A 6,825-nucleotide genomic window follows, 5' to 3' on the forward strand; every position below is an offset into this window, starting at 1 on the left:
CCGTTAAAGGCTTTTCATTTCTTTTGAACGCGTACACCACCACCTAAAAAGATATAAACACGCGATATACCTTTCATAATTAATCATTTTTAATCTCTTATCCTGACTTGCTTAGTTTCAAATTATTTTTTAAACAAATTTGACGACAGAAAAACGTTTTAAAGAAACTATTAACCTTTTTTTAATAACTCACAGGAAAATAAAAAAAATTCTTTTGGATCCAATAAAAAAAAAGAGAAGAATGAATAACAATCACTATGGTTTTTAACGGGTTAATGGTTCTATTTCAATTTCCACGATGTTTCCCTAATTCCTGCCCAAAAAAAGCGTCACCACAAAATATCACGTGTTTTTTTTTGTTTTTTTCGTTTTTTTTTTTTTCCTCTTTTGTTTTTTTTCCGCGTTCGAAAGTTATTGTAATTCCCTACTTGTTGTTTCCCTGAGATTGTATGATTGCTGTATCGTGTCACACAACAATATACGTTAGGACATGTTCTGAAAGAGAGAAACGCTAATTGCTATGGCCCCTTTCATTTGCATATGCGAATTCGTAGTCGATGGATGTAGACAGGTGAACACTTTGCATGCGCAAACAAAACAACAACAGGATGGAATACCGGGGAAAAACGTTGCAGCTGCATTGTGCGTTTGTCGTTCAATGTTTGAATGATCGCAACTGACCGATGATGATTGATTGTTTCCTTTACCGATCCGTTAAAAAAAAAAAAACACACACACAAACAGACAGACAGTACGCCGGAGGTGTTTGTGCGGCTTCTCTTTATTGTTGAATAAGTTTTCATTTGTCTATTTGTAGATTGGGAAGAACGAAGAGGCGATCATCTGCCGTCGTGTTGCAGATGTTACTTTTGTGAACCATTTTCCATTTGTCAGAGAGCTGGGTGAAACTCTAATGCATTCCCTGTTCTTTGTGTGTGTGAAAGCGATTTGTATTTTGAAAAATAGGAAACGTTTATTCCAGACTATCTGTGGGGCCCCTTTTGTTTTTGGAACGTAAAAAATGTTTTGATTGAAAAGGTCACTTTTAAAAGTTCGGTGAGGTTGAATAACTCGTCGTTTGTTGTGATTACGTTTCAAAAAATTTGATTTTTTTTTTAGGAACATGAAACACCTAGTGAAACCCATCGATCGTGATCGAACCCGGAAATACTTTAAAAATGCGTAACGACCTTCTAATTATTATCTCAATCGTTTCTCTTTTTCTCTAATGTTTTACTTTTTTTTATTTGATCATATTTTCACTCTTTCATGTCTTTTCACTGACAGTTGAAGTTGCACATGGTGGGCATTTATCGAGGAGATAATATATAGGCTACTAATACGGCCGAGACTAACGGCGGATGAGAATGGCGTGCGCAACACTTGGGACTGTTACCCCGCCAGCAACTGGCTCATGATGCTGACGGCCCCTGTACCGAACCGCAATTTCCTGTCCATTCAAACTCAATAAAAAAATACTATAGGACTATATAACCTTCTTCGTCCATAAAAATAGATAAAGAGCCAAAGGTTTTTGGGTCTAAGAAAAAAAAAAAGGGAAGAAACTCGACTGGTTTCTTGTTTTTTTTCCCTTTTCATTGTCCACTCGTCTTAAGTCTCCAGAATTATATATAGCTTCACCTTTATGTGTACTACTCTCTCTCTCTCTCTCTCACACTCTTTTTTATTTTTTTTTTGTGTGTGTGTGTGTGTGTGTGTGAAGAAATAGACAATAAAAACGCACGCAAAGTTGACTTGAAGAAACATAGAAACTGATTGGCTTTTTCTACAGACTCGTTGAATAGCGGGTATAGTCGGCTAGGGAAACGTTCGTCCGGCTGCACAGCCGGAATCCGATCTTTAAAAAAGTAGAAGGGGGAAAACAAATGAAATTCTCAAAATAATGCTGACACAGAAAGGCCTCCTTTTTTGCAGCGGCGGAAGTGTTAACTCACTTTGGAAAAAGAAAAAAAAAATCGATCAAGTTGTTGTGTGCCATGTATCTCTCGTTCACCGCCAAAGAAATACGGGCAGTCGGTAAAGGCTGATGTTTCTGAAATATTTCTCAAAATAAGGGGAGGGGGGAGAAAAGGGCAACCGCAGAGCCAAATTACTTCATTTATCTAAAACACACACCTGGAAAATGAAGAGAGGAAAAACAGCAAGGAGATCCCCTTGTGTATTTTTCTTCGAGGAAAATCACTCGGGTTTCTATGAAAATTCGAGTTTCCCCGTCAAACCATCAGTTTTCAAACGATAAAGAAATAAGGTACTGTTAACGCACCAACTTTGCTCATTTGGGCAAGGACGATTTGAATTTTCGCGACGTAAGACGTTTTTATGAAAAAGTCGGGCTTATATTTTTTGTCGGGCTTATTTTCAATACCCACATTTTTTAAAAATCGGTTTTAAAATTTTGACATGTTGTACACATAAACCGAATTTAACGAAGGTTTCAAATAAACTATTAGTTTTCTCGTTATATGTAGTTTTGAATGGACCGATTTTGAAATGGACGGCTGTTGAAGCGCCATTGTCATCGGTTTTCTGCGTTTATTCCAAGAACTATAAATCCAAGCCAAAAATAAATCTATTTTTCGTGACTTTCGCTTCATTTTGAATCGAAATCATATATATTAAGCAATATTTAAAATTTAGCCGAAATTGAAAAAGTGGGAAGGCTATACCCTTCCCACTTTCGTCAAAATCCGCAAAATAACAAATCTCTTAGATTTCGATAAAAAACGCACAATATATTCAGAATTAAACACTGATTTCAAAGCAAACACTAGTTTTTTCATTAGTAGTTTGGAAAGACGGTTTTATGAAAAAGTCGGGCTTATTTTGTCGGGCTTATTTTCAAAACCCAAATTTCTGAGAAAAAGTCGGTGTTAATATTTTGACTTCGAATTTCATTATACATAACCCGCATTTAACGAAAATTCCAAATAAAATATTAGTTTCTTTGTTAGTTATGTAGTTTTTGAATAAATAGATTGGTTTTGAAACGGATTAAACTAAAGGACTGCTAGCGCGTAATCGTCATTATTCATCAGTTTTCTGCGTTTATTTCAAGAACTATAAGCCCAAGGGAAAAATTAATCTGTTTTTCATGAATTTCGCTTAATTTTGAATCGAAATCATATATATTAAGCAATATTTAAAATTTGGTCAAAATTGAAAAAGTGGGAAGGCTATACCCTTCTCACTTTCGTCAAAATCTGCAAAAAATGATATCTCTTAGATTTCGACAAAAATTACACTTTATACTCAAAATTGTGCCCTGATTTCAAAGCTACCATTATTTTTTTCATTACTAGTTTGGCAAGACGTTTTTATGAAAAAGTCTGGCTTATTTCGTTGGGCTTATTTTGTCGGGCTTATTTTCAAAACCTAGATTTTTGAGAAAAATCGGTGTTAATATTTTGACTTGGAATTCTGCTATACATAACCCGAAATTAACGTAGGGTTAAAATAAAAATATTAGTTTCCTGGTTAGTTATATAGTTTTTGACAAAATAGATCGATTCTGAAATGGACGGAACTAAAGTGCTGCTGGCTCACCATCATTATTGTTCATCAGTTTCCTGCGTTTATTTCAGGAATTGTAGCCCCAAACCCAAAATAAATCTATTTCTTCGTGAATTTCGCCTAATTTTGAATCGAAAACGTGTATATTAAACAATATCTAAAATTTGGCCAAAAATTGAAAAGTGGGAAGGCTATACCCTTCCCACTTTCGTCAAAACCTGCAAAAAAGCAAACCTCTCAGAATTCAATCAAAATCACACATTATACTCAAAATTGAACGCTGATTTCAACTTAATCATTAGTTTTTCGAAAGACATGATAATTTCGAGTTAAGTGGTCGACAAACGATGATGACGTGATATCATTATCATCAGTTTTCTGTATTTATTTCAAAACTATAATCCCAAGCTGAAATTGAATCTATTTTTCGTGAATTTCTCTTAAATTTGAATCGAAACCATGTATATTAAGCAATATTTAAAATTTGGTCAAAATTGAAAAAGTGGGAAGGCTATACCCTTCTCACTTTCGTCAAAATCTGCAAAAAATGATATCTCTTAGATTTCGACAAAAATTACACTTTATACTCAAAATTGTGCCCTGATTTCAAAGCTACCATTATTTTTTTCATTACTAGTTTGGCAAGACGTTTTTATGAAAAAGTCTGGCTTATTTCGTTGGGCTTATTTTGTCGGGCTTATTTTCAAAACCTAGATTTTTGAGAAAAATCGGTGTTAATATTTTGACTTGGAATTCTGCTATACATAACCCGAAATTAACGTAGGGTTAAAATAAAAATATTAGTTTCCTGGTTAGTTATATAGTTTTTGACAAAATAGATCGATTCTGAAATGGACGGAACTAAAGTGCTGCTGGCTCACCATCATTATTGTTCATCAGTTTCCTGCGTTTATTTCAGGAATTGTAGCCCCAAACCCAAAATAAATCTATTTCTTCGTGAATTTCGCCTAATTTTGAATCGAAAACGTGTATATTAAACAATATCTAAAATTTGGCCAAAAATTGAGTGGGAAGGCTATACCCTTCCCACTTTCGTCAAAACCTGCAAAAAAGCAAACCTCTCAGAATTCAATCAAAATCACACATTATACTCAAAATTGAACGCTGATTTCAACTTAATCATTAGTTTTTCGAAAGACATGATAATTTCGAGTTAAGTGGTCGACAAACGATGATGACGTGATATCATTATCATCAGTTTTCTGTATTTATTTCAAAACTATAATCCCAAGCTGAAATTGAATCTATTTTTCGTGAATTTCTCTTAAATTTGAATCGAAACCATGTATATTAAGCAATATTTAAAATTTGGCCAAAATTGAAAAAGTGGGAAGGCTATACCCTTACCACTTTTGTCAAAATCCGCAAAAAAAAAACAAATCTCTTAGAATTCGATAAAAAGCCCAGATTATACTCAAAATTAAACGCTGATTTCAAATCAGTCATTAGTTTTTTTTGTTAGGCAAGCTGATTTTGAAATCAACATAACAAAGGCGCTACTAGCTGGAGGGCTGCAGAGCCCATCGCAAAAATAACTTACGTCAAACAACCAAAACTGCTTCCGTATTTATCTAATATTTTCTGCAATCAGCAACGTGACAACGACAAGTGAATTAAAGCTTCTTGTAAACACAAGTTTCTTCAGCATTTTCATGCTGTTCCCATAGTAAAAATACCGCATTTTTTTTACATCTTCATTACCGGCTCATTTGAGTATTCAGAGACGTCTACACGTGTTATATTGCCATTGAATAGTGAACAGGAATAGTTGCTCATGCCGGCGGAAGTCTGCAGAATGAGCGGACCTTCTATTTACAAGGGAAAAAAACCCGTCGCGGTAGGAGATGCGTTTGACAAATTGACACATACAGAACTCACAAAAAAATAATAAAAAATAACATCTATTGATGGTTCTCTGATTTAAAGACGCTGGTCACACCTGGTTGGACAAACAAAGAAATTTCTTCGACCTTTTTTTTTTGCTGGTCTTGAATTGTCAAGTTTTTTTTCTTCTACATCTTGAAGACGGATGATAAAAAAAAAGTCCAACTGGTTTTTGTAGATTTTGTAGCTACGCAGAAAACCTTTTTTTTGACATCTCAACACCTGACAAAAGAAAACGCTCGTAACACAAAGAGTGAAGACGGTAGTAACTGACAGGGGTTTGTGTGTGGGCGGCGACCTGCCAAGGCGGAAGAAACATCCCTCTTTTCCATTTAGTCAAACGAGTAGGAAATAATAAATAGATTGCAATGATGAAAAAAAAGGCGGAGAAAACCAAAAGGAGGGAAGAAGGGCCATCTTACACGGATGGACAAAACTATACAAATCTAACATAGAAAAAGGATCTGATATTCAGGATTCCCGTGCGATTTCGAATGTTTAGCTCAAGTCCTGATTTAACCTAAACCATAAAAAACGAAAGACAATTGAATTGAACACGCCACGGCATCAATAAGGCAGGGGGTGGTACTGGCGATCCATCGATTTCCAGCAAAGAATTTGTAAATGTAATGAAATCATCGCGTGCGAGGGAGGGTCAGACGTGGTCGATCAATTCCGGCGTTCCGCTTTTTCTTTCTTTCCGCTTTTTATATGCCCGTTAAAAACATGAAAGCGGAGAAAACCTAATTGAGTTTTACGGATATCGCATACCACACACACACGGTACATTTACAGACAACATGAGCAAACTACAGCAGCCGTGGGGAAATTTAAACGAGGCGAAGGCGGGTGAGGGCGGAGAAAAAGGGACGTACGCCAAAGGTCTGCTGTCTACTTTTTTCCTTCTTCTTCTTCCTTTTTTTAAATGGATTTGACCACTAATTGGTCTTTGGCTTAGAGAGAAAGGACTGCTGCGCTGATGCTATTGCGGGCCGTAAAAAAAAAGGAACTTAGCCCACAGTTCCTATACAACTACAGAGTTAGTACAGGGAAAGAGGATTTATGCTTGCGATGGCATGCTCTGCAACACATTAGAAGAGGGGGGAAAGAACTCTTCTCGCTCGCTGTGCAGTATATATTTTAAACATGATGAACTCACCGAAGAAGGCAACTTCTTTTCTATGGTCGTTTTATTTAAACGCTGGCAAAAACGAGCCCTGGATGCTGAGATGTCTATCGGTAAAAGAAACAGGCACCAGTACAAGAAGAGACGAAGCAAAAAAAAAAAGTCTGGTGTGTGTGGGCCTATCTCTATGCTGACATCTTCTCCCCTCTTTTTCCAACTTCATTATCTTTCTATTGAAGTTCATTTTAAGAAAGCTAGAAGAA

This window comes from Daphnia carinata, chromosome 3 (genome assembly GCF_022539665.2).
Source record: "Daphnia carinata strain CSIRO-1 chromosome 3, CSIRO_AGI_Dcar_HiC_V3, whole genome shotgun sequence".
NCBI classification, from domain to species: domain Eukaryota; kingdom Metazoa; phylum Arthropoda; class Branchiopoda; order Diplostraca; family Daphniidae; genus Daphnia; species Daphnia carinata.